The sequence below is a fragment of the Oryctolagus cuniculus genome, chromosome 5, assembly GCF_964237555.1.
Source record: "Oryctolagus cuniculus chromosome 5, mOryCun1.1, whole genome shotgun sequence".
Taxonomy (NCBI): Eukaryota; Metazoa; Chordata; class Mammalia; order Lagomorpha; family Leporidae; genus Oryctolagus; species Oryctolagus cuniculus.
The window spans coordinates 50885124-50907202 of NC_091436.1; the positions used below are offsets into that span (position 1 = coordinate 50885124).

Below are 22079 nucleotides of genomic sequence, written 5' to 3' on the forward strand. Positions count from 1 at the left end.
CAGCCAGATCCAAGTGCCTTTAGGGTACACTTCCCTTTCAATCCTCCACATTCCTACCCACCCATGACCACAGTCTTACCTACTACCACCTAAATTCCCCAAGAAAGCTCCAAATATCTCCAAATGATCACTAGATATCCCATCTTGGAAGACCCGTGACACTCAAAATCATCATAGCCAAAGACCAAACTCATTGTCTACTCACCCAGAGCTGTTCCTCTTTCTCAATTCCATGTGTGTTCCCAAATAAAGTTGGAACTCTCAGGGTCAGAAGCAGGGTCTGATTATCTCTGATCTCCCATACTCAGCCTCAGAGCCAAGTAAATACTTAATAGGTATGTGTTTATTGAACACATGGATCAAAAAAAAATAATGGCAGATTGTCTAGTAACTGCCATAAAAAGAAATTAAATACGTGTAAAAAAGGAAGTCAATTACTTTCCATACCCACGCTGCTACTCAGAGTCATCACTTGCCTTTCTAGATCTTGACTTCAATTTCACAAGTATTTAGTGTCTGAAATCCACTTTCTCCCTTTAATCATAAATAGCACATTTGCCTGTCCCAGGATTTGTGTATCTCTCTTCGTTAGTCCTCCAAAATTATCAGGAGTAGCCCCAACAGTCACACTAGTAAGCACTGTAATTCTGTTTAAATATAGTTAACCCAGAGACTTGAACAACTTTGAGGCAGTGAAGCATTTTTTCACTATCACTTCCCTTATCTAGGGTTTCTGTTCTTCTTTAACTGTATTTGCTCTGCTCTTTGTAGTTGAAAGATCATTCTAGACAGAGAAGACAAAGCTGAAATTAAAAGTAGACTTGTTCTGTTTTCTCAGTCATTGAGTAAGATACCACCCATTTGTACACCATCAAGCCTTATCTCTTCCTGATTCTCTAACTTAAAGTTTTCAATGTCATTTTCTAATGTCTTTAGCTTTTTTATCACGGTGAGGTTTAGACTTGCTAATTATATTTTAACCACTTTAGTAATATTCATCTTTGGTAATGAGCTCCTCCTTCAATCTTCTGTATCCAGACACAAAAGAAGGAATGAGAACTTGGAAGTGCACAGGAAGCGAAGCCAGTGTGAGAATGGAGCAGGCATTCCCTAACCTGGGGAGGTCCTAGCAAATGGTGCAACACTTTTCTCTGATGCCAGAAAAGGCAAGACCTTGGCTGCCGAGCCGGATAGTCAGGTATTTTAACTTATTTTCTGATAACATGAACATTTAGAATTTATTGTTATTTGCATTTGAGATTTGCCTTATCTTAATTCCAGATTGCTATTTAATCAGCAGTGGTTTGGAACATTTCAGCTTTTAGTTTCTCACTAAGTTAAATATTTAATGATCTGTAAACAAACACTTGAGAAGATGATACCTAAAGGGACTCTGATCCCTCTGTACTTTGTAAAGTGAGTGAATTCACTCCTGAACAGTAACTTTTAATTTTAAAGTAAGTGTTCTGGGGCTGGCGCTGTGGCATAGCAGATAAAGCCACCGCCTGCAGTGCCGGCATCCCATATCGGTGCTGGTTCGGGTCCCGGCTGCTCCACTTCTGATCCAGCTCTCTGCTATCGCCTGGGAAAGCAGTAGAAGATGGCTCAAATCCTTGAGCCCCTGCACCTACATGGGCGACCCAGAGGAAGCTCCTGGCTCCTGGCTTTGGATTGGCACAGCTCCGGCCATTGCTGTCAGTTGGGGAGTGAACCAGCAAATGGAAGACCTCTCTCTCTCTCTGCCTCGACTTTCAGGTAAATAACTCTTTCAAGTAAATAAATAAACCTTTAAAATAAAATAAAATAAGTGTTCTGCTAAGGTTAAAAATCTGGGGCAGGGGTGGGTATCATGGCTCAGTGGTTTAGATGCCCCTTGGAACAGCACATACCATGTCAGAGTGTGAGTTTGAGTCCCTACTCAATGTCCAAGCCAGCTTCCTGCTGGAGACAGTAGCTAACTGTTCAAATACCTGTTTCTCGGCCACCCACATGGATGTCCCAGACTCCTGACTTTGCTCTGCTACTGCAGGCATTTGGAAAGTGAACCAGCAGAAGGAAGATCAAACTTTCTCTCTCTCTCTCTCTCTCTCTCTCTCTCTCTCTCATCATTTCTTTTAAAATCTGGGGCTTGAGCAATAGGAATTGATGGGAAGAAGTCACCACTACAGAAAGCTTTGGGAGGGTTTATTCCAACTTCTACCAAGGTTGCAGTCTTGCTATGGAGGCTCTTGACCACCATAATTGGGAAGCAGGGTCAGGGAAGAGGAAGAAGAAAGTAAAGTGGTCCATGTGTAGAGCCAGGAGTACACTTGGGCCATGAGGGAGGAAGAGCCCACATGCAAATATAGGTTTGAAATAGGTTGAAATCCAATAAGACAACCTCCAAGAAACAAATACAGGAGCTAAAAGGCATGGGTGAATTCACAGGTGGAAGGGTTGCAAAAGCCAGAGGAAGTATTAAAGAGCAAATAAGGGAAACAGAACAGAGGTGATTGGAGAAGGTACTGTGTGATGAAACAACTACTTGTGATCAACCCTTTAGATTTCAGGCATCGATTTATACAGTGCTTTTGGATCACATATTTTTGAAATATGCACGTACTTGAGAGCTCCATACTTCTGCAGATGATTAGAAGAATCATTTGTCACAAAAATATCAAAACTTTATTTTAGTTCAGTTTATTTGATTTGATTTTTTTTAATTTATTTGACAGGTAAAATTATAGACAGTGAGAGAGATACAGAGAGAAAAGTATTCCCTCCATTAGTTCACTCCCCAAATGGCCACCACGGCCAGCGCTGCACTAATCCAAAGCCAGGAGCCAGGTGTTTCCTTCCGGTCTCCCACGCAGGTGCAGGGGCCCAAGCACTTGGGCCATGCTCCACTGCCTTCACAGGCCACAGCAGAGAGCGGGGCTGTAAGAGGAGCAACTGAGACTAGAACCCAGTGCCCACATGGGATGCCGGCGCCATAGGAGGACTAACCAAGTGAGCCACAGCGCAGGCCTTATTTGATTTTATTTTTGACAGCCACTCAGACATCTTGGATCCCCTCTAGAATCTTATGTTTGAAAATTACAAAACTCTGCCTCTTCCTAGATACAGGGTTTTCCCCCTGGCTATTACATATAATATAGTCATTTCCGCTTTAGCAGTTAGCTTCCCCTCGTCATCAGAATTAAGTCTAGGGTGGCAGTTCCCCTTTTGATTTCTAAGAAATGAAACCGTCAGGAGAACAAATCAAACATTTTTCAGATCTTCTTCTGCCATTCTATTGTCCTGGGTTATTGACTCTTCAATTTTGAATATCCATCATGATATTTCAGCAAAACTCTCCCAAAAGTTTTCCATATAATTACCCCTCCTGAGATCACAAAAATAAAAATTCTCACAACACTTCCAAGCAGAGTCTGATCACAGAAGCTGTGGCCAAACAGGCAACATCCCAAGACTTTTGCATGGGTCTCAGACTGTCAGGACATGGGAACAGAAGAATGTGCAGGTTTTGAGGGGCCAGGGTCACCAGCATGAAGTTGCAGCCTGAAGCAATGGAGGACTCAGAAGACAAGGAAGAGAGCAAAACTGAAAGTGGTAAGGCATGTGAAACTCTGAGTGCCTGGACCAGAGTTTGGAAAAGCATCAAACATGACAGGGGGCCCAGATGGTGAGAGCCAGTGTTTTCATGTGGAGCCAGAAGTTCATTGGGGAAAAAAAGAAAATACAAATATATCTGGAGCAAATCAACAGTTGATTTTGATTCTTGGCTTTGACTCCTCTCAATGGTTGTTTTACAGGTTCATAAAAGCAGTTGTTTTATTTATTTACTTGAAAGGCAGAGTTACAGAGAGAAAATAATAGAGAGAAAGACATATTTCATTCTCTGATTCACTCCTCAAATGGCCACGAGGACCAGGGTTGGGCCGGGGCAAAGCCAGGAGCTTCATCTGAGTCTCCCACATGGGTACAGGGGCCCAAGTACTTGGTCAACCTTCTACTTCTTTCCCAGGTGTGTTAGCAGGGAACTGGATCAGAAATGGAGCAGCTGGGACTCAAACCAACACCCATGTGCAGTTTCTAATATTTTTGTTCATTTCTCTGTCTCTTGAAGTTAGCACAGCCTGTATCACATAGCAAATTTCCATGAAATTAGTAGGGAATCATTGAAACATCAGTATTGTCAATTTTTATTATTTTTTACTCTATATATTAGTTACAACCAATTAAAAAAAACATATGATATTTGTCTTTTTGGGTCTGGTTTATTTCACTAAGCATAATGGTCTCCAGTTGCATCCATTTTATTGCAGAAGACAGGATTTCATTCTTTTTAATGGTTGAATAGTATTAAACTTTATATCATTTATTCTTTTTTGTTTTTTGAACTTTAGTTTTAATTAGTTTTTAACAGATTCAATGTGATTTGTGGATATAATTCTAAGAACATAATGCTATTCCTTTCCTCTCTCCCTCATTTTCTCTACCGCCCTCTTACCTTCTCCCTTTCTGGATGACTCCTGCAGAGCCAGCATCCCATATGGGCACTGGTTCATTGCCTGGCTGCTTCTCTTCCTATCCAGCTCCCTGCTAATGTGCCTGGGAATGCAGTGGATGATGATCCTAGTGCTTGGGTCCCTGCACCCACATGGGAGACCCAGAAGAAGCGCCTGACTTCTAATTTCAACCTGACTTAGCCCTAGTCATTGCACCCATTTGGGGAGTGAATCAGCAGTTGGAAGATCTCTCTCTCTGTCTCTCCCCATTGCTCTGTCTCTCTCTGTAACTCTACCTTTCAAATAAATAAATATCTTTAAAGAAATTTAGATTACAGTAAAAAGTCTGGACCAGCATGGGCGTGGTTCACCATGTTGAGGACACCAAAGCAGAGCGTACCCTTTGGCAGGGGCCGTCCTCTTTCAGAGTTGCATCAGTTTATAGTTAAACAGCAGTTTCCATACTGCTAAGTAATCCTACAACTAGAGCTGAAGGAAAGGACCTGCATCATGCATAAGTATGCTTCTCACACTAGAAACCCGGCATTACTATCACTGCACAGGAATGCTAATATCTTTGGTGCCACAGGTAAGGTAAAAAATAAAAAATGATAGCTCCTTTGAAATTATAACAAAATGAGTTTTGAATCAACCAGAAGCTTCAAACAAACAAATATTCTTTTGAAAGATATTTGCAAAGCAAAATTAATCTGAAACTTTAGATGACACAATTAAATGTATTCTCACCTTGAATAAAATTATTGGTGTGAGCCTTTAAGAAGGCATTAGTGGATTTTTTTTGTTTGTTTCTTGTGCTACAAAAATGAGTGGATTCAATACTTATGTGAACTACACAACACCCTAACAATTCTCAGACTCCAAACAAAAACCTCTGTCAAGGCAATGACCTCCCCATCATCATTTATGTTAAAGTCTGAAAAATATGTTCAAAAGATTTTTGCTTATTAGAATATTTCAGAAGATATTCTCATTCATAATCTTTGAAGGGATAGAATGCTAAAATCTAACTCTGAAACCTGGAAATCCTGTGAAGCTTTGAAACCCATTTTTGTAATAACAGCAAGTGCGCCCTGAGTTGGTTTGCCAGAGCGCTCCTCCCCATACACCTCTGTCCCTCAGAGGAGGATGGTGGGGTACGGTGTAAACCACCAGAGGCTTTGGCAAAGAGCAAGCACCTGTGAGCACATCTCTCGGGGGCAGCCTTTCCTGATCCCCCCCCCTTCACATTGGCTTGCTTTGGGGATGATAATCTGTAGGCCATGCCTTTGATGTTGAGCTTGTCATGGATAGCAAATGAGGAATAAGATCTTACTTCAATTTCTCAAATTGTCACTGAGACACAGAAGCCACTGAGGCACACTAAAGATTAAGTGCATGGTAGCCTTGAGTGAAAGGAAAGAGAGTTTCAACTCTAGGTAAGTCAGTAAGAAATCCCTTCCTTCCAAATCTGTTTCCCTCCAGGCACCCACAGAACACCAGTATTCTACATGCAGCTCACAGATTAGAACAAAGGAGGGAAAAGAACAAACATGTTATTTTCTCTACAGCGTCCCTTTCCCATAGCTCTGACCCTGGCCCAGCCCCCATGAGTAAGGGCAGTCACCAGTGATGAGCAAGGAGAAGTGAGAGCTTAGGCCTTGCCAAGGTGAAGGTCACGCAGGGCGGAAGGACATCTAATTGAAGGGGAGCAATCAAGCTGAATACGGACATGCTGGGAGGCAAGAGGAGGACTAAACACCAAGGCCAAGGCCAGGGAGAAGACAGAGAAGAGGCAAGTCCAAGGAAGTAAGTTCAGGGGACCAAGTCCCAGATGTTCCTTGACACAAGGCGACAGGGAACGGGTGTGAGAGTGTGGATGTAATGTGTAAACTCTCAGGAAGCTTTCAGGATTCTGCACCCATTCTTCTCCTCACTAATAGACTGTCACTTAGTAGATAGTCAGTGTATGTACCCGTATGTGTACTGAAAACAATATTTCTACCAGGCCCCTCAGGATCCAGAATGCCAACTAATAGTGTCCCCAAATAAGCAAGGCATGCATTCTATCACTTAAGCATAGGTGAGGCCTAGATTTTAACTGCAAGAAATGCTATTCTTTTTTTAAAAAAAATTTATTTATTTATTTGAAAGGCAGAGTTATAGAGAGAGATGGAGAGATGGGGAGAGACAGAGAGAGAGAGAGGTCTTCCATCCACTGGTCCACTCTTCAAATAGCCGCAATGGCTAGAGCTGGGCCGATCTGAAGCCAGGAGCTAGGAGCTTCTTCCCAGCCTCCCGCGTGGGTTCAGGAGCCCAAGCACTTGTGCCATCTTCCACTGCTTTCTCAGGCCATCAACAGGGACCTGGATCAGAAGTGGAGCAGCCAGGACTCGACCGGCACCACATGTGATGCAGGCACAGCAGGCAGCAGCTCCACCGCTAAGCCACAGCACTGGCCCCAAAATGCTATTCTTTATATCTATAAACTATGCTCAGAAAATATCTTTTGCTCATCAAGAAGAGAAAACTAAGCTAAACCAAGGCCTTTTATCTTCAGTAGAGCCTAAGACATTTGAAGAATTATATTGGTTACTTCTGATGTCATGTAACCAAGCTCTAAAACAGGCAAGAAAAATGCTCTGAGGAGACCTGAGTTCCATGTGTGTGGAATATCTCATTCTTCTGCTTCTCCAATCTAAGTCACAGAGAAGCAATGATGGTGGAAATAAAACAGGAAACTCGAAACCAGCAAAACTATTTATAACACATGAGCGTGTGTGAGCAAGGAGGTGGCATGCCTGTGACAGCAGGAATAAATAGATGTGTATCTAATGCTTCCAATGATTGTTCAAGAACACTTCACCCTTGAAGGAGGATTTCCTCTAATTCTTTCAAGGTTGGTGTCTGAATGGGTGATGTGCCAAGTAATTGTCCGTTCGCCAGTTAACAGTGTCGAGAGGTAATTTTAAAGATGAATGGGAACATAAAGCATATTTTGTCCTATTCTCCACTTTGAATATGTTTCTGGAACAAAACTTGTACTTGAAAAGAAATGGAGAAATGTGATTTTCATGAATTACCAGAGGTTTGTTTTTTTTTTTTCATTCACACCAGTGACAGAACAAAAACATTTAGAGGAAGACAGCCCAATGTCATGTAAGTATTTGTATATTTGTTTTCAGCATGGTACACAAGGGACATATTGAAACCCCTCCTTGACGAAAAACGGGACGTTATTTAAGCTCTGCCATCACACTCCAATGCTTTTCAATAGCTAGAAGAATTTTGCATTCCTTCCCACAGGAACTATAAACTCAGAAAGAAATATTCTCCTGCCACACACTCTATCAATAAATTGTATCCATTGTGCTTTCTGAAATAGTTACTTTTTAAAAAATACATGCTAAGAAAAAGGGAAAGGGAAAAAAGAGAGCCTCCATTTATGAATTGTGGTCTTTTTTTATTCACTATTTCCAAAACCAGGAAAATTATCATAATCTTCCTAACAGATATACACAATTCCGCCTAAGAATTACCATCTACCTAAACCCGTGCAAGGCAGTTTCTATTAGATGCTGAGATAAATTGTCTATATGTGTTCATATGCACTCCCTAGCAATCCCTTTTGAGTTTCAAGTTTCTAAATAATTCCCAAACTCAAGTTCATGCCAGTATTCTAATACAGAGTATTTGTCCTCCTCTGCTGGTGTCATTCTTTCGATTTAATCATTATCTCTTACTGGCTGGCATAGTCCATTCAGTGTATTGATGGAACCAAGCCATCATCCCACCTAAGAATATCAATTATGTTTTGAAAGCATGCAATTTGATTCATGCAGAAACCACTGTATATGCATCATAGTATTTTCATAAAGACTCCCTTATTTACCCTAAACAGTGTTAGGCTTTTTACTGTGTGGTCATATAGTAACTGTTTAACCTTTTTAAGTCTTTTCAAGAAATTGTAAAGAAGAAATAGGAAAGTTCAGCCTCAAAAACACGTTTGCAGTCCGTATGACAATCGGCTTCCATGTAAAGAGCTGCAACGTGGCAAAGCCTCGAAGCTGAGCTGAAAGTGTGCACAGTGCTGTGCGCTACAAAGTGCTGTGCAGTGCAGTACAGCTTTCACCCAGGTCTGATTTGGCCAAGAAGAGAAACTTGCTGCCAGCTGACTGTGGATTCCCCAGGTTGTTCTCCTCGTGCACATCTAAAAAGGATACTGGCCTAGAATCCCTAATAGTTTCCTATTGCAGTCCTGTCAGCAAGGGTTTCCCACAAGAGTAGCTGGAAGCACACACACAACCCCACTCCTTTACTCACTCATGACCTAGCAGGGCCAGCCCTGGGCCTGCTCTGCCTCGTGTGCTGCCTGATTTCTGACAGCACACAGAGCTTCAAATGAGCCCACCATCAGTCCCCTCCACCTGAGACAACAAAACGCTGCTTTTCTTATTTCCATTACACGAGATCATGGAGGGCAATGTCCAGCCACACCATTCAAACCCTCTAGTTCTGTATACCAAACCACTCCATCATCTTCACGTTGAGTGCACCCATGAGCACACACATACACACAAATTCATATACATATGCTGGCAGCAACATCAAGAATGTCCACCCTTCCCTCCACGCTCCCCCATACCAGAGACAGCCACAAAAGAAAAGTCATGATTTCACCCCCAAAGCCAATTCTAGTATCAATTCTAGTATCTGGCTGCTCCCACGAAGCAGCCAGAAGCCCTGTGCTTCTCCAGACACATGCTCATCTGGAAATACTGAGCACAACTGTACAGTGAAGAAGACAGACAAACAATCACAGTACAGTTGCAGACTAATTACCCACAGAGTACCATGCTCTGCCAGGGTCAGTGTGGCAGAGAGCCATCTCCTCTGGTGCTATTCTTCTAGGATCAACAGTGGGCAGTCCTGTAGAAAACTCCTTATCAGAAATCCTCAAAAACAGAAACTGATTTTGCACATGAGCGATGCCTAAGGAAAGTTGCATTCACATACCCACTTTAGAGAGCTGCGTTCTTCAAGACTACACCATACCTCACTTCTAGCTTAGAATGGATTTTGAAGCATGGTCAAGTGGTTTTGGAAATTTCTCCTCACTTTAAATCCTCAAAATTAAATGCTTTTTTGGGCATGTGTACCATCTCTTACAACTAAGATCATATTACATGAAGGTACTTCAAAAAGTTAATGGAAACTAGAATGAAAAGTTAAGTTCATTTTGGCATAAAATAATTTTGAAATCCATACATTCAAAAGATCTTCATAATATTAATGAAATTCCTGTTATGGGAAAAAATGGATTGCAAATATTTTGGGGCCAAAATAAGCATCTTGTCATTTCATTTCCATGAACTTTTTGAAGTGCCCCTGCATATGATTTTTTTTAAAAAAAGAGAGATTTTATTTACCTATTTATTTGACAGGTAGAGTTACAGAGAAGGAGAGACAGAGAGAAAGGTCTTCCATGCACTGGTTCACTCTCCCAGATGGCTGTAACAGCCAGAGGTGAGCCGATCCACAGCCAAGAGCCAGGAACTTCTTCCAGGTCTCCCCATGCAGGTGCAGAGGCCCACACACTTGGGCATCTTCCACTGCTTTCCCAGACCATAGCAGAGAGCTGGATCAGAAAAGGAGCAGCCGGGACTTGAAACAGTGCCCATATGGGATGCCGGCACTGCAGGTGGACGCTTAGCCCACTATGCCACGGCGCCAGCCCTTGCATGTGCTTTTGTTAAGACTTTTCAGTTAAATATTTTATCTTTTCAAAAAATACATTTTGATATGGATTTTTAATTAAATATTCTTAAATGCAATTTTTATGACCTTAGTTAATCAAATGTTAAACATTTAGGCATCATTGAGGATAGATTCACCTATGGCATGATTCTGGTAGAGCCTGCAGAAGTTCAGGTTCCAACTGGCACCAGGAGACTTACTTTCCTCTGTTTTATAAACTGTATTCAAGAAAGAGATTAGTTTGTTCTCACTTGTGATTTTCAGTTCCTGAGAACGTACTAGTTAGTCTTTATTAAATCTAGGTGTGATACTGGCTAGCTGGTTGTGAAATATTTGTCTCATTTGTAAAAAACAAATGACCTTTTATTTATTCAGAACTCTACTCCTCTTTGTATATAACCCTCACTACTGGTGAACTTTAAAAATGTTTATGTTAGGGGCCAGCACTGTTACACAGTAGGTAAAGCTGCCACCAGTACTGCTGGCATCCAATATGGATGCCGGTTCAAGACCCAGCTACTCCACTTCTGATCCAGCTCTCTGTTATGGCCTGGGAATGAAGCAGAAGATAGCCCAAGTCCTTGGGCCCCTGCATCCACATGGGAGACCCAGAAGAAGCTCCTGGCTCCTGGTATCAGATAGGCCCAGCTCTAGCCATTGTGGCCATTTGGGGAGTGACCAGTGGATGAAAGATTCTCTCCTCTCTCTCTCTCTCTCTCTGTCTCTCTCTCTCTCTGAAACTCTGCATTTCAAATAAATAAATAAATATTTTTAAAATGTTTATGCTAAAAGAGCATGAATAGAACTTGTAATCTTCCCTTCCTTGGCTCTTAACTCACAGGCTGGAAGCTCTAGGTTATTCTGTATACCCTCCAGCTCATCAACTCTTACACAGAAACTTCTCTTTAACATTACCACTAGGATTGGGTCTGCAGAGAGCTTCCCAGTGGAAAAATTAATAATTTATATTTTCTTAAATTCAGATTCTAATGGAATAAAATCCTTTTAGGATATATAGCTTTAAAATTTTATGTATTTATTTATTTGAAAGGCAAAGAGACACAGAGAGATCTTCCATTTGCTGTTTCATTCCCCAAATGCCCACAACAGCCAAGACTGGGCCTTGTCACTCCATGTCACACCAGTCACTCCATGCAGGTATCCCACACAGATGGCAGGGACTGTAGCCTCTCATGGTGTGCATTAACAGGTAGCTAAATCAGAAACAGAGCAGCAGACTTGTACCAGGCACTCCCATGTATATGGGATGTTGGCACCTCAAGCAGTGACTTAACCAACTGAACCACAATGTCAGCCCTCGTTAATGATATTTGAAAATCCATTCTCTAGATATTGAGAAAAAGAAAAAATATTCCTCTCATACCTTGATGAATGAATCTTATTATCACAAATGAATAGCAGCAATTGATAACTGGTTCAACATCTGAATGCTAGAAAGAATAGGTTATGACCAATAATTCCAAACTCAAAAATCATTGTTTTAGGCAGCTATTCCCTCTTTCAATTAGTTTACATTCAATAATTCAATGTAATAAACAATATTTGTGGCTACTTAGGACCTTAGCAGTTCCACTGTGAAGCTCTGGTGCTTGGTTTTGCCAATCCAGTGTTTCTTGAGCAAGCTATTAAGAACACTCTATAACAAGCAAGTGGAAAATCCTTTGAAAATAATTTGGTATATATTGTATCCATTGGATATATACTAGTTTTTGTTAATGGTGCAGATATTTTGTTTGTGGTGCATGGAGTGACTGGTTCCTAACTTTGGCCTGGCCCAGCCTTGTGGGCATTTGGGAGTGAAACAGCAAATGAAATATCTCTCTGTGTCTCGCTGCCTTTCAAATAAATAAATAAATTTCCACAGGAAATTCTCCACCCTACCCACAGGTTTTCTTTTAAGCATCTCAGTGGGAAGTTGCAATGTCCAAACATTTATGCATAAGCTTTAATTAGATTCGAATAGAAGCATCAAAAATGCAGACTGGGTGGTGATGGAATGAAGATGAGAATAACTCCTCATATGATCCTGCGGAGCAAGCGGGTTGGGACTCACTGTGGGGAAAAAGATGAATTTACTCCAGGAAGAAGGAACACTATGTGGGAACATTACTGTGTGTGGAACAGTATAACACTCTCTGACTTGCATGTTATCAAAAATGGTGGGAAGGAGAGTATGAGAGGCAAGGCGTATGGTAGAAAATGAAGCTAAGGCATAGTCAAAGAACACATCATGAAAGACATCTGATCTACATTTTGAAAATATGGAGGCCAATTCAAGGCATTTAAAAACAGTACAATTTACCTTTCAGAAAGGTTGCTCTGGCAACAATGTAGAGAAAGGAGGCAGGCAGGACTGGAGGCAGGGAACATAGGTCAGAAGCTATTGAAATAATACCAGTGAGAAAGGACACAGTAAGTGGTGTCAATGAGGATGAAAAGCAACAGATAATTGCAAAAAAACATTAAAGATGTTGGATTAATGGACCAGCTGAAGATACAGAATAAAAAAGTGCAGAATTAAGAATAGTATTCAGATTTATAGTTTAGGAGACTGTGTGAATACTGGTACAGTCTCTGAAAAAGGAAATACTAATAGAGAAGACCCAAAACCATATATCAAGATAATGACTTTAACTTGGAGTATTTTGAACTTAAGATATAAGGAAAATATCAGTGGAGGAGCTGCCCCACTGGCAACTGGATACATGGATATGGAGCTTATTAGAGATGTCTGGACAATGGATACCGATATGAGAATCATCAACATATAGGTGTAGATAAAGTCATTGGTTTGAAGGAAGTGAATAGTGATGAGGCAGAAGACCAAGGATAAAGATCTTTGTCACCCGGGAAGTCTTCATCAGCAACTTTACTGGCAGTTCTTGCCCTGGAGTGTTCAAAGCCAGGAGCCTCACAGTAGTGAGATGAGAAGTGAAAGGCAGGCACAGAGGTTATCAAACCTTTGGACTTGGGTACAAACAACCAATGCAGAAGTACGGGGGAAAACAGTTGCCTTGAAGGGATTTTACTTATCAGTAAGAAAATCAGGAGTTGGGAATGAAGTCTTTAAATGAACTGATGCGATCACAGGCTGGGGATTAAAGAAGTGCTATATCTACAACAATGAAAGTACTCATGACTGGATTATCGTACGCAGTTCTGGGCACTCACTGTAAAGTGGCTAATGGACTTTAAAGGTCAAAGATTCACTCCACCCTTCCTCCACTTTTGGAAAGGATAAAGAAAAGACTTTAGGAATTCAGCCAGAAATCAAATAATTCAATTTATTGTTATATTAAGTGTACCTTCAAGTTGTTGGGAATCCCTAGAAAAATGGAAGAAAATGGTGGGGGCGCTTCCTCCCCACGCACTCAAAGTTAAAAACAGATGTATCAAGCTAAACTGGTCTACTAACCAAGGAAGCAGAGAAATTGGAATTCAGAGCAAAATCATAGAATTTTCTGGCTGCCCCTAGAAGTCAGGCTCCCACCTGCCTGGACTATGGTCACTGCCTGGAAGCAGGGAGAGGAAAGACAGATGATGTGTCCTTTGTGTGGAGCCAAGGCTCTAAAGCAAGCAAAGAAAAAATACAAGACAGAGCCCCTGGATCCCTTTTGGGATAAAAGAATCCCAATCTCTGTGAAATCCTTGGCCCAAAGAATGTCTGGTTCTCAAAAATTAGGTTAACTGCAATTCTTCCCCTCAGTGGCACAAGGGAGAAAGCAGATGGACAAGCACAAGTGTTCACACTCAAGCACCCTCCCATGGAGAAGGAAGTGAAAGCCTCCTCCTCTACAAGAACATCTGGACAGCAAGGGGAAGCTCTTCCTGGAGAGGGGCAGCAGCTTCTGAGCTGAACAAGTGTGAAATCAAACAGTCTAAAGCCATGTCAGGTAAAAGAGGATTTGAGCAGGAGAAAGTGGCTTAACCATGTCATTGTGAATGTTATATGGAAAAATAATAACAAAGCACTTGTCTACATAGGAAAATATGAAGATGAAGACTAACAGAAGAAAATTAGAGGCAGAGTGAGCAACTGCTCTGGTTTTCCCAGGACTGGGGATGACCCAGGATGCAACATTTTCAGTGTTAAAAAAAAGACAACTCCAAGCCAGCCAGAAGAGTTGACCACCTGATATGACAGATTTGCGATCAATGAAAAGAATCTGTTAGAGTCCAAGCTGTCCAAAGACAAATGACACTTTCATGACCACTGAAGATGCCCAAATGTATGCAACCTTAAACTCAAGGCTGCCAATAGGAGGGAGGTAGGCATGGATGACCCTCAAGGGTGTGCCCACCTATGGACTCTGGGACCTCACACGTGTAGAAGGTATATGCAGAAAAAAGAGATAAATGCCAACAGCCCCCAAAGAAAAGAGTTTCTCTACTTCCAAATATGCCTCCTAGTAGTCACAGTTTTTTTTTTTTCTCCCAAACTTGACTCCAAACAACTTAGAGCCATTACAGAAAGTAGCATTGATGCCCTTCCCAGAGCCAATCTTGATTAAAGGAGCATAACCAGCATCAGCTCACAGGAGTCACCCTGAAGACAGAAAGTAATCTGGTACCCAGACCTTTTAAAAAATCTTGTTGGAATATAAGCATTATCAAACTGATTCTTTGTTTGCTTTTGGCATATATATATATATATATATGCCAAAAGCAAAATAACCTTTCTCTAAGAAACTTCATGCTTCATGAGTCTCTTCTATTATTTTTCATACATGTATCATGAGGTCTTTGGGAGGGGGCAGGGGCAAAGACAAATTTAGCTCTAATTCAAACCTTAGTTCTTCTCCATTGTGTTTTGCCACATACCTCACCATACCTAACAGCATTGATACATGCACAAACACACATAAATTTATATTTTTCTTCTGCTAAGAACATAAATGCATTGCAAGTAAGACATTCTCCAAAAGGGGCTTGATTTTGCCTTGCCATAGCAGTCTATGGATTAAATTAAACAGTTGGCAAAAGGGAAGTTTGTTCATTCAAACCTCTCTCTCAGTTCCTTCTATATAAAAGTGACAAATCAAAGGCTTGATGCGTTTTGTGGAAAGCAGAGCTGAAAATATCAAAAAGGATATAGTCCTTGTTAGCACTAACTTGTGAAGAGATTAATAAAATTCACTTGCAACAATTAAGTCAATCCATAGCTGGTGTCTTCTCTACATCTCAGAACTCATGGACAAGGGCAGCAGGGAGCACAGCCTTTGTTGAACTTGCCAAGGACTGGACAACTCCAGTCATCATACTAAAGTACGGTTAAACCGACCATAATGCCTCCATTTTATCAGCACTGTCCTGGTTTACTCTTGCTATTCTGACATAATAATTAACAGTGTCCCAGATGACAAATTAAGTGTCCACCCTTGATATAGCTATTTGATATGGTCAGACTAAGGACTGACACTAAATAGCCAGTGGCCTTTATTTGATTTCCTTAGACTTTTTTCAATATTAGATTTCTAATGTATACCCATTCTCAGTCTAGGCCGCAAGAGATGTTTATGACTGTGTGTATATTTTTATCATCACTAAATCATGATTAAAAGAGATTTACAGGGGCCATCACTGTGGCATAGCAGGTAAAGCTCTTGCTATTCCAGCACCCCATAAGGGTGCCAGTTCGAGTCCTGGCTGCTCCACTTCCAATCCAGCTCTCTGCTGTGGCCTGGGAAAGCAGTGGATGCACCCATGTGAGATGACCTGGAGGAAACTCCTGGCTCCTGGCTTCAGATGGGTACAGCTCCAGCCATTGAGGCCAACTAGGAGTGAACCAGTGGATGGAAGACCTCTCTCTCTCTCTCTCTCTCTCTCTCTCTCTCTGCCTCTCCTTCTCTCTCTGTGTAACTCTGACTTTCAGATAAATAAATAAATCTTTAAAAAAATAAAATGATATTTGTGACTGCTCAGAAGAAGTATACAATAAAATTACAACTCAAAATGTTCCTCAATAATACTTTAGAGGAATTTGTTTTGATTTTCATGTTTGCTAAACAATAGAAGAGTGGAAAGAAAATTGTCTGGCTGGCAGTGGGTGATTCTTTTTAAACTGGATATTGTTTTGGGCACTGTTGCTGCTTTTCCCTGTCAGAATGGCTAAATACATCCAGAAAAACACACAGATTGGTCTTCTCATAGGGACACTCCTAAATTTCACTACCAGTATGCTTCACAAGATAAAAACAATAGTTTAATGGCTAGATAACAAATGTCAAGTCTGCAAATAACTGAGCCAGATACTTAAGATTTCAGAAGACTAGAGACAAGATCTGGAACTTAGCCAGCTGGCCCCAAAGCAGGAAGTTTTGCAGACTGTACAGCAAGACTGCTACATTCTTAAACTGGTTCAGAGGTATCTACCTATCACTAACAACATGGCAACCTGTAATTAGTATTTAGGGAAAAAAAAGAAGGAATGTTACAACTTAGGCTCATATTGAAAAAGAAAAACTAGAAATGTGTAGCCAAAATAATGAAGGTTCAAAGATAGAAAAGGAAGATAAGAGAGAGGGGAAACTCAGATCCACCACAAGGCTAGTCTTACACATGAGATTTGAGACGTCGAAAAATGAGAGGGATCAGCCAGGAAGTCTCCTTGACTGATAGATGAGGTCGTTCCAAGAAGCAAACTTATCCTGATATCAGAGAAAATCAGGCAGACGAAATTCATCCAATTAACAAAAGCATAGTTGTCAAAGGGTGAAGATGATTCTAAAGATAGCATTGTGTCTGTTGCTCAACGAATCCTTATTGAGCATCTGCGATGTGCCAGGCACTGCTCTAGGTGGAGGCATGAGACACACAGTGCAAAAAAATGAACAAATAATTGAACAAGATAAAGCCAAATAATAAGCGCTATGAAAAAAATAAAGCAGGGATGTCATTGCAAACAAAGCGGGGGGGGGGGGGGCATTTCAGATTGCGTCAACAAGGAAGTCCTCTCAAACGAGATGGGATTCTGAATGTAGATACGGAGCCATCCTGTAAACAAGTCAGCTGTAGACTGGAGAGCATCCTTTGGGTCTCACAGCATGGAGGGAATCAGTGAACTTTGCAAAAGTGGTTTCAGTGGACTGGTGGTACCAATGCCAAATGGAAGTAGCTTGATGAGATGAGGATAATGTGACCGGGGTGAAGAAGTGGAGATGCACTGCAGATAGTGGTTCATTTAGGATCGAAGCTAACTCAAAATTGAAGGGCTATGAGCAGCTGCAGGAGAGTGTTTAGGATAGATCATCCTGGTGCATTTCTGGTTTAGGATAGATCATCCTGGTGCATTACTAAGTGCTGAGAGGACCCCCTCCCTGTCCTCAGAAAGGGAGGCTTAGACATGCAGAGAAGTCCTTATGAAAATAGTAGAGACTCAAATCTAGAAAACATGTTGAGGCTGGTCTTTGGCAAGAAGATGAACACATCTCTATAGTAATGGAAGCAAAGGAGGGAACTAAGGTATGGTAGCCTGACAAAGAGAAGTCTAAGGAGTCTCCATCTCATACTGTACTTCTATTTTCTTCATGAAGTAAGAAGTGAGGTGAGAGTGCACAAGATGTGAGGGGAGGGAGAAAGTATAAGCTTGCTCTCTTGAGAATGGTGATTATGTTTATTATAGGAAAAACTGTCAGACAATGTCCAGTACCTACTTAAGGTACTTAAATATGATAATGAATTAGCTTACTGTAACAATCAGGCAATGAAGTGACTGGTTTTTCTCAAGTCATACACAAATGTTCAGGTGTAGGTACAAAGAAGGTAGATAGCAGGGCTTAGCCAGTGCTGCAGTTCTGTAGGTGAGAATTACTGTGAGGAAAACAAGTATGGGAACTGAGAATAGCTACAAGAATATGGCTATGACTGGGACTATAGGCAAGGGAAGGGAAGCCACCATCTGTGTCACCTGCATGCCATATGGCGCCGGTTATTGTCCCGATTGCTCCACTTCTGATCCATCTCCCTGTTATATTCCATCTTTCCACTGAAAAAGCTGTGGAAGATGACTTAAATGCCTGGGCCCTTGCGACCCACATGGGAGACCCAGTTGAAGCTCCTGGCTCCTGGCTTCATCCTGGCTCAGCCCTGGCTGTTGCAGCCATTTAGGGAGTGAACCAGTGGATGGAAGATATATAGATCTCTGTCTCCCTCTCTCTCTCTTTCTCTCTCTGCCTTCTTTCTATTTATCTCTGCCTTTCAAATAAATAAGTATATATATGAAATTTTAAAAATTTAAAAATCTTTTAAAAATAGAGCCAGGCAAGAAGGAAGTGAAAGATAGTTGTGGTGGCATTCATGGCGTGGAGCTCCCAGTGAGGATGACTAATTCTAGCAAAGGGGTTGGAGAGTCCAGAGGAAGAAGCGAATGACCTAGTCAGAGATTTCAGAGCAGGTGAAGGATGCAAGGTGTGTTGTGGCAGTGAGGTAGAAGTTAATCATAGCAGAGGAGGTTGGGAGGTAAGACTGAGGGTGGGAAACGAATCATCTCAGACACTACAAAACAGCCTAGGAGAGCTAGACCTGAACTGACTTTGCAGGTTGTGATCCAGGGAGAACTTTCCTGAATGGGGAGAGTTCAGAAGAATGTCACCTGGCCATGCATGAGTACAGAAATGTGTTCTAGTGCCAATTTGCCATGGTGTGAATACCGGCTCCCCCACTTTCTCCATAGCCTCTGGACAAAATCCACAGCAAACACGCCAAAGGTTTTGACTAAGTACTTCATAATTATTTATACCTCACAAAGGAGGCACTCTTCAATTCACACGATACAGGTGAGAACAAGTTCCTTAACCTCTCCATAATATGATAGTTTCTACCTGATAAGATTGTTGTGACTCTCCCATGAAGCAATCCACTCAAAGTGATCAGCCTGCTGCCTGGCTCAACAGAAGTGGTCAACAGGAGTGTTCAATAAACTGTTAGTTGCTGTTATTACCTGAGAGGACAGGGTTCGTCTCACAGGTGCAACATTCCAATGAGAAGGAATGCTGATCTGGAAACAACATTGTGAAGCTATGAAGATATTCACCCCACTGCTGGTTCTAAAAAACATGAAATGGGAGGAAAACAAAGAAACTAACAAAAAACTGAATCAACAACAACAAAAAATGCTGGCTCAGAGTGCCCTGCTGGATGTCAGATAAGAAAGGAATTGGAGAAAAGAGTCAAAAAAAGTGACAAACACTAGAGAGCTTGTTACTCAAGTCTAGAGAAAGAGGACTTCTAGATAATGGAATAAAGGTGAGGGCAATGGGGGTGGGGTGGATGATGTGTGGGTAGAGAAATGTACAGAGGAGTGTGGGTTGGGCTGGGAGTTAAAGGAACATCGAGCAGCACATACACACACAAACGCGCACACACACAAACCCCTACACACACTCTTACCTGAAAGGTTGACTTGATATCTTAATCCTTAAGAAAGCTGTGACTCTATTTCAATGGTCATGAAACTAACAGCTGTTTGAAGAGGAAAAGTAACTTGGAAAAACAGGAAACAGGTGGCCCATTTCAGAAACAGTGCATATGTTCATTTGGCTAAGCAAGATTTAGCCTCAAATTCAGCAGTTTTTGCGCATCTACCACACAGTGGGGTTTGAGCTAGGTCCATGCCCAAATATTATTTCATTAATCCTCACAAGGAGAAATCCAACAATGTGTGTTTTAAGATTGTAAAGTCTTGGGAGCCGGTGCTGGGGTGTAGCAGGTAAAGCCACCACCTGCAGGGCCGGCAGCATCCCATATGGGTACAGGTTCTAGTCCTGGCTGCTCCACATCCGATCCAGCTCCCTGCTGATGGCCTGGAAGCAGTAGAAGATGTCCCAAGTCCTTGGAACCCTGCATGTGCATGAAGACCTGGAAGAAGCTCCTGGCTCCTGGCTTTGGATTGGCCCAGCTCCAGCTGTTGCGGCCATCTGGGGAGTGAACCAGTGGATGGAAAACCTTTCTCTCTCTCTCTCTCTCACTCTCTCTCTCTCTCTCCCTCTGTGCTTTTCAAGTAAATAAATATTTTTTAAAGTGTAAAGGCTTAATATTACAGAAGAAGGAAAAAACAAGCAGTCAAGCTGAACCATTTCCAATCCCTTCACCATGTTTAACCCCAGGATGGAACAATTACCTTGAAGACAGGTCAGGCACACATATCTGCACCCTTGACCTTTGTTTCTCCTTTTAGTCAACTTCAGTGGCTTTAAAGAATCACCACTCAGAATTGTAACTTTAAAACCATGTGCACTATCTTTTACAGCTAATTAAAAGGATTTCCAAACATTATTCTGATTTTGCCTTAAAAACTAACTGTATAAACCAACCCTCAAGTTACATGTGATTTGCTTGTTCAATAATTTGCTGATAGATGGAGAGCCTTGTATTTTACCCATCCTATAAGGACAATATGACATTCTTCCTATCCTCATCTCCAAAGGTTTAAAAGCCAATTGCCCTAAACTCCAACTGGACCCAAGGCAGTAATACTTTTTTGATTTTCTAACACCATTAGAAAGGATGTCTCCCAAAGTGACTCAGAGAAGACCAATCTTGGAAGCAACTGAGGCAGGAGGGAAAACAGACAGGAGAGGGAATGTGAGAGCATGTGTGAGGCTACTCAGTTATTGAAGAGATTTATTTTATATTTATATGTGTGGGGAGTTCTAGACATTTTGTGGAGAGGGAACTTATAAGAGGCTGGAGTCCTACACAAGCACATGTGACAAAAGCCAATAAACCAGGTTACAGGCAGAAATTCTTATAAACAAGAGAAATATTTTAGCAATGGATTTTAGAGGTATTTATGAGTTTTGGGATAACTTAATATTTTGTCACTTGTTTTCTTTTGATATTTTGTATTAAAGTATAATGAGACATAGTTTGTGCAATTGATTTTCAAATTTGCTTTGAACTGTAAGACTTTTTTCTTACCATTTCATTAAGATCCAATAATATCTAAAGAACAGATGTGTGAGTACATACAACTGTGGAACCTATTTTTAACCTCTAATTTCAAACTATCAAAATTACAGGCTGTTTTACTCATAATTCCAAGTAATGCAGGCAAAAAGTCAAACCCATCTCATAGGTCAAGTAGACGAAATACTTGGTTGACTGAATAAGTTTACTTTCCAACTTAACTTTTAACAAGGTAGGGAACAGATGAAAATGACAATGGAAACTTATTTTCTTGGGTATATAATTTCAAATAAAAGGAAAAGAAGGATACTTTCTTCCTTGAATTTTGAATTTATGGTTACAATAATTCTTATTTTGCTCTTTGGTAATTAAGAACTTACACAATAGTAATTCTCTGGGAGAATGTCTTAGGAAAAAGTATATTACTAGGAATCAACTTTCATATATATTGCACCACTGAAAATATTTGAATAAACAAAATGGATTCAAGAGTAATTATCAGAGGATTTTGCATCCTGTTTTTAATAATGTTGACATAGATTTGACATTATAAAATCTCAACTGTAAGAAGCTAGTAGAGTATATGAGAGTATATTCTAATTCTAACATTCTATACTTAGGAAACTATTGTCAAAACCTGTCAGAAGGAAGAATATAAATCATCACAATTGATTCTATCTTCTAGATTAAAAAAATTGAATGGCTCTCTCAAATCTCAATATGAAGTAGAACAGGACCCTAAGTTTCTTTCTTTGGCTATAACGCAACAGCTTATTTTCTTTCCATTTTCATTCATTCTTTTTCATTTATTGAACACCAACTCCATCAGTTGCTGTGTTTCCAGTCACTGAGAAATCAAGATAAAAGTTCCTGCCCTCCAGGAGTTTGAAGAGGAAAATAATTTCAATA

The 22079-nt window shown here is 41.0% G+C and overlaps 1 long non-coding RNA gene across 3 annotated transcripts in view; it reads right to left on the reverse strand.

The window, feature by feature from the left end:
* The window catches only part of LOC103349875 (uncharacterized), a 154626-nt gene extending 134892 nt beyond the window's left edge, over positions 1 to 19734 (reverse strand). For 2 of the 3 annotated variants that reach the window (XR_011388548.1, XR_007922852.2), the window contains exon 1: positions 19653 to 19734. This is a non-coding gene — a long non-coding RNA (uncharacterized lncRNA). Of the gene's footprint in view, positions 1 to 205; positions 711 to 19652 lie in introns of those variants that run through there. The other variant, XR_011388549.1, reaches the window with a different exon arrangement.
* Between the last annotated feature and the right edge of the window lie 2345 nt (positions 19735 to 22079).